Here is a 13,635-nt window from a genome sequence, read left to right as displayed (position 1 = left end):
CATGCCAGGCTGACCTGCTAGTTCTACTTTTTTGGGCAGTGCCAGTGATGTAGTTAACATCACCAGCCCACCCATGTTTACCCTGCTTTACATTATGCTGATGTTAATGGGTTTTCTTTTGCACCATATGTTTGCAGCAGTGTGTTCCTTCAAGGAACACTCTGAGGACCAAAACATGGCACCTATGGGTCCTGGGGGCACCTGTCTCATACATTTTCTCTTTTTTCACTTTCACTGAGAGAGACACACTGACAGACACACACTGGAAGACACAAACTCTCAATGACAGGAACACAATCTCATTTATTTGAAACACATTCACTGACAGACACACACAATGACTGACAGTCACACACTCTCACTGAGAGAGACACACTGACAGATGTACACTGACAGATACACAATCTCACTGATTGAAACACACTCACTGTCAGACACACATACTTACAGGCACACACGCTAACTGACATACATACACTAACAGACAGACACAAACTCTCAATGACAGGCAAACAATCTCATTGATTTGAAACACACTCACTGACAGACACACACACACAATGACTGACAGTCACACACTCACTCAGCGAGACACACTGACAGATACACTCTCAATGACGGACACACAATCTCACTGATTTGAAACACACTCACTGACAGACAGACACACAACACTCACTGACAGACAAACATACTCACTGACACACACACACCGACAGACACACACACACAGACAGACAGACAGACAGACACACACACACTCAGTGACAGGCACACAAACACTCACAAATTAATTTAATTTTTGAGGCCCATCCAGCCTCCCTACATCTCCCTGGGTTTCAGTGTGGGGCTGAGCAGTAATCCTGCAGTTCCTCACTTCTCCCGCATGCTAAAGGGAGTGAGAAACTGCAAGATCAACGTTCCCTCGCCATCACAGGCTATCTCTTCTCCTCCCCCCTCCAGCATATATCAGTAAAGTAGGCACCTGCCATCCAGCTAAGCAGGTGCCTACTCTGCCTTACAAAATAAGCTATCCTTGGGGGCACCATCTGGGCCCCATGTGACAGGGCTCATTTCGGCACCCCCCCAACCTCAGATACCTGGGCGTGATGCACCGAATGCTCCCGCCCAGTGTCGGCCCTGTATGGGTTGAGCCTATCACTGGCACACAGTCCAATGGTTCTACATTGAGGAAACACAGAACTATAAAGGATGGATGCAACTGACACGGGAAGCATGTAAAAGTAAATTAAGAGTGATTGTGGTACTGGAAGTTTGGAGATTGACAATGCAAGTGGTTTCAGTGCAAAGGGGGGTGTTGAGGGAAGATTGCAGAGCAGTAGAGGGTATGAGTGGAGTATTTACTATACATGGGGATGTTTGAGGGTGACATTGGAATTGTGAGTGCTCTTTTCTGCTAATAAATAATTTTTTTGCTCCTATGTTGTGGTTTTAAAAGCTTTGAATATTATGTGATGTGCCTTTCTGTCTGTTTCTCTACCATTCTTTTTGGCCAGTATAAATCTGACTATCCGATATGAGTAAGTTTTTCCATAGTTAACTCTAATATTGTGCATGGTGAAAATTTGTATTAAGAAAATTCAGGATGGCCAAATTTTGAGCATTTAGTAGTTTGGCTGTCCAAATTTTAACTAAAAAAGATTTAGAAAATGATCAGTGGTTTATCACAGGTTTTTTGGTGTTGAATTTGCTAAGTGGGTGAATAATTTATATCTCTTAATATTCACTGTCAAATGTGAGGAAGGCTGAAGATGGACACAAGTCTCTTTTCAGCTATGTAACTATGTAACTGTTAAAGGACCACTACAGGCACCCAGGCCACTTCAGCTCAATGAAGTGGTCTGGGTGCCAGGTCCATCTAGTGTTAACCCTGCAGCTGTAAACATAGCAGTTTCAGAGAAACTGCTATGTTTACACTAGGGTTAATCCAGCTCTAGTGGCTGTCTCACTGACAGCCGCTAAAGGCGCTTACGTGCTTCTCACTGTGAAAATCACAGTGAGAAGACGCTGGACGTCCATAGGAAAGCATTGAGAAATGCTTTCCTATGGACTGTTTGAATGCACGCACGTCTCTTGAGTGCTGACGTCGGCAGAGGGAGGAGAAATCCCCAGCGCCGAGGGAGAAAGGTAAGTGTTTAACCAGTTCAGCCCAGCGGGAGTGGGACCCTGAGGGTGGGGGGAGGGGGGGGAAATAAAGACTCTATAGTGCCAGTAAAACAAGTTTTTTTTCCTGGCACTATAGTGGTCCTTTAACCCCTTAAGGACCAAGCTTCTGGAATAAAAGGGAATCATGACATGTCACACATGTCATGTGTCCTTAAGGGGTTAAAGTAAAGTGCAGGGCCGTTTTTCACATAACTGATAATGGTGTCGAAAAAAATGCTTTTAAGTCATTCACTTTGACACTGTGAATGGCTCACTGACAAATGTTAACATGCTGGTAATTATCTCCAGTCACTCATTTTGTATACAGGAACATTCTTTGCCACCCTCCCTGGTAACTTTCAAGACAACTGTTGTACTTGGACTATTGATGAATATCAGGCTTGTACATGGCGAGACAATTCAGTTAGGCCAACCTGTATTAGAACATTTTTAGGGTTATCTGAGTTTTGGCCAAATGTCCATTTGGCATGGCACGTGTTTAGTACAGAAAGCCCAGCTGAGGAACCATATCAGATGCGTTAAAAGGGGTAAAAATTGACCAGTGTGCTGCAAAATATATTAATGATATAATATTATGTATATATTTTGCAGTACGGTTGAAGCATTTTTCTGCTGTTTGGTTCACAGATCAAGTGAGAAAAAGTAACCAATAGAAGGAAAAAAATCTATATTTATATATTATATATTTTAACCATACCCATCGTGTATAATGATTTACATAATTGCAGAATAACTTTGTTCATTGCAAACTAAAGTAGTTTGCAAATTATGACATAACTACACTCAGAGCGCTCACAACACAGACACATTGAGCCGAGACAATGCAAGCCTCTGAATCACGAATACGGAGACTAGCTCTCTGCATCCTGCGCTGCAAGCCCTCCTTTTAACCCCTTAATGCCGTTACGGCTTTCTATGCCGTCCCGCATTAAATGGGCTTTAAAGCCGTTGCGGTGGCATAGAACGCTGTAACGGCTTGCAGCCCCAGGAGCTCAAAGGTACTTACCTCCGCCGCAATCCTCTTCTGGAGGGCTGCCTCACAGACCAGGCAGCCCTCCCGCGGCAAATGAGCCCCCCGGGGGACATGTGATCACTTTCAGAGAGCGATCACATGGCACCCTATAGCTGGTTGTGGATCTGCCAGCAGGGGGACTGTCTGAAATGTCAGACAGTCCCCCTGCTGGTGGGAAGTGTAAAAAAAATAATTAAACATGTTTTAAAATAAATTAAATGTATATATACACACACACACACACATCTTGTATATATGTAACGTCATACATAGAATGACGTTACATCTATATATATATATTTTATATTTATATATATACACATATAATTACAATAATAAATAAAATAATAAAATAAATAAAATATTTAAAAAAAAATTAAATACATTATATATATATATATATATATATATATATATATATATATGTAATTTCATTCTAACAGTATTTTGTTATTAATGTGTGTGTATATATATATATATTGGTAACAAAATACACTTAGAATGACATTCTATATCTATCTATATATAAAATTCAAATAACAGCAAATATATATATATATATATATATATATATATATATATATATAAATATGTATAATTACATAAATAACTACATAAGTGTACACCATCAAACCTGTACATAGGGGGTACTGTTTTACTCTGGAGACTTTGCTGAACACAAATATTAGTGTTTTAAAATGATAACTTGTATTACAACAATGATATTTTTAGTAACGTTTTTAGTGACGTTTTTTGCATTTTTCACACATGAACGGCACTTTTACTGACAATATTATTGTTGTAATACAAGTTACCATTTTGAAACACTAATATTTGTGTTGCGCAAAGTCTCCTGAGTAAAACAGTACCCCCCATGTACAGGTTTTATGGTGTTTTGGAAAGTTAGAGAGTTAGAGAAGGCTTGCATTTCATTTTTTTCACATTAAAATTTGCCAGATTGGCTATGTTGCCTTTTGAGAGCATATGGTAGCCCAGGAATAAGAATTACCCCCATGATGACATACCATTTGCAAAAGTAGACAACCCAAGGTATTGCAAACGGGGTATGTCCAATCATTTTTAGTAGCCACTTCGTTACAAACACTGGCCAAATATTAGTTTTTTGCTTTTTTCACACAAAAACAAATATGAACGCTAACTTTGGCCAGTGTTTGTGACTAAGTGGCTACTACAAAAGACTGGACTTACCCCACTTGCAATAAATCTCATTCCTGGGCTACCACACGGTCTCAAAGGTAACATTACTAATCTGGCAAATTTCAATGTGAAAAAAATTAAAAATGGAATGTGCTATATTTGACCCTTTAACTTTCCAAAACACCATACAAACTGTTAATGGGGTCTACTGTTGTACTCGTGAGACTTTGCGGAATCCAAATATGTGCTTGTTTTGCAGTAAAAGCTAACAGTATTATGACATCTACAGCTAAAATGTGAGGCGGAACTACATTTTTTTTTTTAATTAAATTTCAGTTTATTATTTTATTCATAATAAATTATGTTTCATATATAAATATTTGATATGAAATGTAAGCCCTGTTTCTCCTGAACACAATGATATATAATAAGTGTTGGTGCATATAATATGAAAGAGGTGAATTACGGTTGAACAGACCTATTGCGCAAATTCCAGTTTTTGTTTACATTTTGTTTTGATCAGAACGTGTATTACTGACTCTGTCCTGAAGGGGTTAATATATCTACAGCTCCTTATACACACACAATGCAACCCCTATTTATTTCACTATGGTTGTGAGTGGGGGCCTCATGTTCGAGTTTCACGAAGGTCTTACAAAGTATAGAGCTGCCACTGGCCAGAAGATCCACTGAAAATAGTAATTTATTGTATGTATCAACTACAAGCTAACACATGTGACATGTAATCTTTTAATTTCAATAATAAAAAAATGAAGACAGGTTTCTTTTAATTTCTTTAAAAATAATACATTTTCTTAACATTATCATGTATGGCTTTGGCTTTTTCTAACTATTATTTCATTTTGAAGTTATTGTTTTTCATTTTAATGTATTTAAGTCAAAATTCATACATAAGCCTCTGTCTGTTTCATACAATTTCCACACTAATTGGTGTATGTGTGGGCAAAGTAACACTGCTTTCTGTTTATTCTCTTGTCACCATCTGCTAATTAATACTTATACTAATACTTTTCTTTTCAAGTATTTGCTTGGAATTAAATGTTCACATGCATAAAATATGACAATGTAATAAGTATTTAATAACCCTTTAACTTAATGAAGGAATAAAGAAGAATGTGTACATTTATTTAGCTTACATGATAAATAAAAACAAAACAATAGAAAGTCAGAAAAGCTATTCAGGAGGCATTTCTTTTCATTTTTTGTACAAGTGTCAAATATGTAACTAAACCTTGATGAGACAAGGCTTACTTTTCTGATAAAGAAAACATTGTCCATAAGAATGGACATCTACTATTAAAAACATTAACATGGAATATAATGTAATATACAAGATCTAATAGGGTACTATCTCAAGCTTTCAGTCTGGTGATAAACAGATATAGAACAACAACAATGCAGCACTTTTATTTTTGCCCCCATTTTTCATGAGCTGAACTCAAAGATCTAAGACTTTTTCTATGTACACAAAAGGCCTATTTTTCTTAAATATTGTTCACAAATCTGTCTAAATCTGTGTTAGTGAGCACCTCTCCTTTGCTGAGATAATCCATCCACCTCACAGGTGTGGCATATCAAGATGCTGATTAGACAGCATGATTATTGCAAAGGTGTTTTATGCGTGTTTTTATTAAATAGAAAACACCATGTTTTATGGTTTTTATATTTCTAGATGTACCTGTTCTATTTGAGGTTTTACCACTGCTTTAGATATTTTTTTTTAGTGCATTCACCTGAGATGTGTTATTATTTATGTTTTCTATCTAGTAGAAAAAGTGATAAGATTCTCTGAATAGTGGAGACATAGATTTGGACTTAGGGAACATTTGTATAGATCAAGAGGCAGGAAGATCACTTGGTGTATCATTATAACAATTACCCAATCACATTGCAGCAGGGGGTGAGGGGAATGGAAGTTAGTTTTAAGTAGCTATTGCATAGAAATTGCAAGCAAGGAATATAGGGATTTATTCATGTAACAGTGAATTATTGACAATTGGAAACAGGGTAGCAAAATTTAGGCCAAAATAGGTGACCTGGACACATTGCCCAAGTATGCTATTATGTTCTTTAGCAATTCATTTTTCAATTCATCACAATTCTTTATTTATTAACTAAACCCCAATATCTAGGTTTTTGGGGAACACAACCATTATTAAGTGTTATCATTCAATCTCTCAATACTCCTGGGCAATAGCAATGACTATAGTATACATCAGCCCTAATACATACAATAAAAAAACACTATCCCAAATCCCTATGCACATTTAAATAACTGGAGGGGTTCTAGCATCACTCCAATGGCTGTTCGAGTGTAGACTGTGGTCCAGGGAATTAATTATGAACTAATTGTAAATATATGTAATGCTTTTTATATATACTTTTAATACATGGTACTGCATCGGATGCAGTACCATACCACCAATTCATAAATTAGGTCTTCAAAATACTTCCCTGAGTGAGTGCCATGACTTTTAATTAATTAAAAATATTTCTTATTTACAGTTTATTTATAAAAGATGATTGTCATTTTTTGTCACTCTACACTATAATCTTATTGTGATACTTTGTCACAACCTCCTGGATTATTTTGGTCACCTTACTGATAAGGTAAATTCATAACATACAAATCCATTTAACTTGAGGTTATCATGTACTATATGTAATGGTATATTTTGCATAGAAATAGTTATTTTCATAATGTGTGATTCTTTTGAGATCTAATCCATATTTATAACTGTTGGCATTTGTTTAATACTACTTTAACCAGGTTGGTCTATCATATTACATTACACATATAACAATGTTATACGATCATTTATCTCCATGGTGTTTATGTGATGTAATGTTAGGTCAGTATTTTAATAAGTTGAATAGATTTTATATGTATCTTAAATTAATTCTGACCCTCCTTCATTTAAAATAAACCAGTTTGGGGGGCGGGGCTTAGCATTCAGACCGAGCGGACGTGTCAGGTCCAAGCTCCTGCACAAAACACATTTTTGGGGCTAAATACCCCACTACCTGGTGCAAATCCACTTGGGAGAGGCATAGCCATACGGGGGAAGCCTGGGCACATCTTCAGATACCCAAACTACTAGTCTGACAACCCGGGAACTCTGCGGTCTGTACTGACAACCACGACACAGAGGAACTCCAGGGCCTGCGACAAATGAGGCACGCATAAGATGGCGGCTGAATTCCCACCACGACATCGGTTACAGCCTGCAATCCCAGAGCAAAGCCTAGACAGCAGCACCGACCTCACGAGGCGCATCGATGAGCTGTTTGCCAAATTCTGGGAGAAGCTGCAGCTCCGAGCACAGAGTGCACAGACAGGCCGGAAAACTCCTATGAGAGCAGGTGAGAGGGGCCACATGCAGCCGACAGTAAGGGGGACACCCTCAGACAAAGCACCGGATCACCCACTACCACGCACTCTCTACAGCCCACTACAGCCCTCCAAAGACCCACATCTGCATCCTTACCGGCATCCAGAGAGAAATAAAAAAATCTATATACATTTAGTATAATGCCTGTTTTATTTTAAAATACATATGCCCAACAATATCTAGATCTCATACATACATTGATATTGATATAGTAGAAATATATGTGTAACAATAAACCATACACAATCAGGAGGTAGGTGCAGTGCATAACTAGTCCTTATATGTGTATATGCAACAAAAAGGAACAAACTAATGGTGTAGCATATTAAAACTGTTAGTGGTATAAAGAAGATAAGAAATGTGCACTCACATGTAATGGAGCCCTAAGATTGGCTCCAAAGATAGCGTGGTAAGTGGTATAATCACCACTCAAGGATATAGGTGTAATAAGTCTCTCTTTGTGAGTGTATACATTACATACATCTTTGTTAGACTCTGCAACACACAAAACATAATATCAAAAGATAACGCTCAATACCTTCTCAACAAACATCCAGTAATTCCAATTTTTTATTTTTTACCGAAATTACATAAAAACCCCATAGAACCTCCGGGAAGACCAATCATTAGTGGAATAGACTCAATAACTGCACATTTATCTGAATTCATAGACCACCACTTACAAAAATATGCTCAAGAAGCTCCCTCATACATAAGAGACTCATCACATATCTTAAATATCTTGGATGAGAAACAATGGGATGAAAATAATATATGGGTAACAATAGACGTAACATCTCTATACACTATTATTAAACATGAGGTGGGTTTAACAGCGGTTGAAAAAATTATGGGAGAAGATATTAACATGCAAGACTCTTTAAAGGAATTTCTATTGGATGGTATACACTTTATTCTTCATCATAATTATTTTTATTTCAATGGAGCTTTCTACCTTCAACAAACGGGCACAGCCATGGGGACCAGGTTTGCCCCCAGCTATGCCAACATCTATATGAGAGATTGGGAAGCCAATTCAGTGTGGAGGGGGCATAGCTGGGTTGCAAACCTGGTCCTATGGAAACGTTTTATAGATGATGTTTTGTTAATCTGGAAAGGCACACAACAGGATTTAGAAGAATTTTTACAATATATAAATATTAACAATTATGGTTTGAAGTTCACACACACATATGATATGAACAGCATTAACTTTTTGGATATAACTTTTTTTGTGAATCAAGGCAAAATTCAATCAAAATGCTATTTCAAAGAAACGGAAGGCAATAGCTTTATACACAAAAAAAGTTGCCATCATGAAAATTGGCTTAACTCAATACCAAAGAGTCAACTGACTCGAATTAGAAGGAATTGTTCAAAGGACAATGACTACTACGAACAAGCAGGCCATTTATCAAATAAACTAATTTTAAAAAAATATGATAAAACCCTTTTAGAACAGGAGACATCCAGAGTGGGAAAACTTGATAGAAAGGAACTATTGACCCAAAAAAAGAAGGACAGGACACAAAAGGAAGTTTATAAGTATTCATTCATTACACAATTTAACGCACAACACCATGAGATCAAAAAAATTTTAAATAAGCATTGGAACATTTTGTTGAAAGATCCGATTTTGGGGAGAGTTTTCCCAGAAAGGGCACCAATAATTTTTAGGAAGGCAAAAAATTTAAAAAATATGCTGGCACCCAGTTATGCCCTAAAAAACACACATGGAGACAATAGAATAATACAAAACAGTAAAGGTTTTTATCCATGTAATAGATGTAAAGCATGCAGAACCCAGAGATTATTAAGTATAAAAACATTTACCAGCACCATAACAGGCAAAGAGTTCATTATAAAATCCAATATAAATTGTGAAACCCGAAATATAATTTATGTTTTACAATGTCCCTGCGGGAAACAATACGTAGGACGAACCTGCAGGAAACTAAAGGAACGCATTCTAGAACACCAAAACAATATCAGGAAAAAATTCAATAAACATATAGTCCCAATACACTGCAATTTTACCACATGACAGGAGGCTTCATATTTGCATATCTTTCTTTACTGAAAACTCCAGCAGCATAGAAACAGTAACAACCAATCAGAGAAAAGATATGGTGCCCATAAAAGGCCCTGTCTATGACATCACTTCCTCTTTCTTTGCTGCTCCAGCCTCAAGCAGGTCAGAGTATTTTTTACCTCTCTAATATTCTTATTTGTTTGTACTTTACTATCATTATTGTACTTGATTTTTCTATTTCCTTGTACTTTGTATTCCCCTGGCTGCCTAGCCTGTCTCCCTGTTCCCCCATTCTCTGTGTGCCTCCTGCATTTACTTGGTAGTGTTTGCCTTTAATCCCTGTTTCTGTTTCTGGCGGTCCGCGGGCGTCGCGGCTGCAATCCGTGCCGCGCTCGCCGCGAGGACCTGCCCTGCGGACACTACTGGGGACTGTGTGGGGACGGGTGGAGGCTGTCTTTGCTGTTTTTCTCACCCTGACTATCTATAACCTGTCCCTTTTTCCTTCCCTTATTCAGTTCCCCTGCCTCATCGGATTTGTTATCTTTATTGATTTATTGTGCTTGTATATATCGGCCCGGCGGTCCGCGGGCGTCACGGCTGTCCGTGCCGCGTTCACCGCGCGGACCTGCACTCGTTACATACAGGGGGCTGGGTGGGGACGGGTGGGGGGTAGCCGGGGTTGAGTTCTCCTTTTTTGCCGCGTTTTTTCCGGCCCGCTCGCGGCCGCGAGCGGGTAGTTCTTGTTCACACGGCCGGCGGCCATCTTGGATCTCGCGGCTCGCGAGACCCGCGACGGCCGCCCTACCTTCACACACGGCGGTCTGGGAATCACCCGACCGCCGCAGCGAACTTGGGGGATTGCCCTCAGGGCAATTTTTCTCCCCTAACTGCATCTATCTCTGGCAGTTGGATTACACTGAGTAAATAACCCTTGCAGAGCAGGGTGAACAAGCAGGCAGTATGAGGCTTTAGAGAACATACTGTATACCTTTTTATTGTGGCTCATAAACATATTGCCTTTTTAAGCACCTTAAAATATTCTCTGTATGTTTGTATGTTTGTTTTTAGTTTTATAGTAATTAAATAAACTTAATTATTGGCATAATTCTAACAAGTTATGACTTATGAATGGATGTAAACTATCATTGGTTCATTATCTGCCCTTATACTGAGCATACTACTTAAAGGGTCCCTGCAGGGCAATATGAAATATTACATCACCCCTCAGGGGATTTGGCAATACTATACCCTCCAAAGGGAAGATCATATTAGTTACCCTACACAGGGTCATATTATATTCATGTACCCAAGGGTGCAAGCTGATGTGGGTGTCCTCTGGGTATTTTTTCATGGCACACCACCTGGGGTGACCCCCCAGATATGCATGCAAGGTCATTCATAGACCATTACATTGATGTGGGTGTCCTCTGGGTATTTTTCATGGCACACCACCTGGGGTGACCCCCCAGATATGCATGCAAGGTCACTCATAGACCATTACGTTGATGTGGATGCCCTCTGGGTATTTTTCATGGCACACCACCTGGGGTGACCCCCCAGATATGCATGCAAGGTCATTCATAGACCATTACGTTGATGTGGGTGTCCTCTGGATTACCACGGCACGCCACCCGGGGTGAACCCCGATGGAATACAGGAAGTCCTATGCCTCAACTTTATCACTGATTACTGCATACATATATGGATGTTTAAACACTGCCTGGCAGTTTTTACATTAAAGCAACAGTACCACCTTGCTGGATACGATTTGCAGGCAGGATCATGAGTGAACTGAGTGTATTGCGGAGTACCCTTCACAGGGATACATATCTGTACAGTTACTGTACCTGGCGTACATATTGAACGTGGGTGTCCTCTGAGTAAATTTTCATGGCACACCACCTGGGGTGACCCCCAGACATGCATGCAATACTTGGTAGGTGCCAACAAGTATAATGTGTGTGTCCTCTGGGTTACCATGGCACACCACCTGGGATGACCCCAGTCGAATACACGTGGGCCCTGCGGCTGCAGACCTTATGGAGACAGGCCCCATGCGCTTCTATAATAAGCCTGTATAGTTACATCCGTGCATACAGCTCGGGCGTGCATTTATGAACCCGGCTAACCGGACCAGCACTACCGTTCAATCGCGCCTACGCCACAGCTCCCAATAGCCGGATTAAACTAATGGAGGTGACCCCTCTACACTTGACATGAGTATTTCATACGCTCAGACAATCTGATGCAGGCAATTCAAGCCGCTTTACCTGGGTGACCCCCAGTGCTACCAGAAGTCTAGCACCCCTACGTGCTGACCCTCAAACACTACTCCCACTGACTACCACTATTTCCCAACAGGACGAGAACGGGTCATGGAGAACACTCTCAACCCCCTAGGACTTCCAGGCACTGATAAACGACGCAGTAGCGGCCTCAGTGGAGAAGGTTTTCTTGTTATGAGCTCTGCCCCAAACTGCTTGCTGAAGACCTCAGCAGCAGCAAGGTAGCGTGGCCGAGCGGTCTAAGGCGCTGGATTTAGGCTCCAGTCTCTCTGGAGGCGTGGGTTCGAATCCCAACCCCACGACCTTTCATGTCAAAACGGCAAGGGAAGGGCTCCAACCCCCTGCCACTAAGGTCTAAGGCAAGTCGCCCATCGAACAGACCAAGTAGACGGAACACTGGGAATCCGCAACCCTGTCCACCACAATCTTCCGACAAAGAAGACTACTATCCACCACGCAGTTGGACATACTAGATCACTCACACGAAGACAACTCACCGTCTGAGGAAGGGGAACGTGAGAACGACTAGTATTCGGCCCAGAAGCACAAATCCTACTATTTGACGGCGGGAACTTACCCACCACACTAACTTTAGCCCAAACCTCGCTGAAGCAAATCCTCCACACCCCTTCGGGGAAAGGTGTTTTTGGGAGGACTGGTCGGTAGCGGAACCGAACCACCAACCGCTTCATCTACTAGCGAGTCAACCTATCACCAAGGGTATCACGCGGTATACAAACGCTTCAGGATGGAGAAAATCAACCTTCTACTAGACCTCCTGAACGATAACGACTGGTTTACACATCTGGGCCCCGAGGACACATACTTGTCAATATCCGCTACCCTAAACTACCTAGTTCTCCTCTGATCCCAGTGATGAGGACTAACACAGCAGTTTACGACTCCGTGGTACCCACAAAGCTACTGAAGCTGGTGAGTGCTCACATCCGCGAGTTTGGACGTGCGATGTCTCGTGTACCTGGAAGACTTGCTGACCCTTTGCGAATCCAGGCTACGTTTGCGGTCAAATTTTACGTTCACGTTCTGGACTCCACGGGTTTTTTGGTAGTACGCAGACAAATCGACTCCCCCATCTGTGTCGGGTCAGTTCCTCGGTTTCGACATCGGCTTGGAGAACTACGTTCCGCGTCGGTCCACGACAAGATCACCCATATACGGATGGATATCGGACACGCTCTAAGGTTGGATACGATTCCTCTCAGAATACTCACCGTATTGTGGGATCCCTCTCCTCCTCTCCTCCTCTCCTCCTCCGTACAATCGATATTCCCTGGCCCACTACACTACAGGGCCATGCAACGACTGCTGACTAGATACGTACACGCCGATGACTCATGCGACCACTGGATCCCACTGTCGGCAGAAGTGAGGACGGAATTCCGATGGTGACTACTTCACTTGCAAACTTGGATCGGCAAATCGATCTTTGACTCTTCCTCCAGATGCGTAGTGGTGGACGAACCCATACAAACGGACCCAACCGCTCTCCACAATGGCAAGGGTGCCTCGATACACACGCACACACAG

At 40.8% G+C, this 13,635-nt stretch overlaps 1 non-coding gene across 1 annotated transcript; it reads left to right on the top strand.

The window, feature by feature from the left end:
• The first annotated feature begins 12,307 nt into the window (after positions 1 to 12,307).
• TRNAL-UAG (transfer RNA leucine (anticodon UAG)) lies at positions 12,308 to 12,392 on the top strand. Its single transcript has one exon. It is a non-coding gene; the product is annotated as a tRNA-Leu (tRNA).
• The last annotated feature ends 1,243 nt before the right edge of the window (positions 12,393 to 13,635 follow it).

The sequence above is a fragment of the Pelobates fuscus genome, chromosome 4, assembly GCF_036172605.1.
Source record: "Pelobates fuscus isolate aPelFus1 chromosome 4, aPelFus1.pri, whole genome shotgun sequence".
NCBI classification, from domain to species: Eukaryota; Metazoa; Chordata; class Amphibia; order Anura; family Pelobatidae; genus Pelobates; species Pelobates fuscus.
This window is presented reverse-complemented; position numbering and strand designations above follow the sequence as displayed.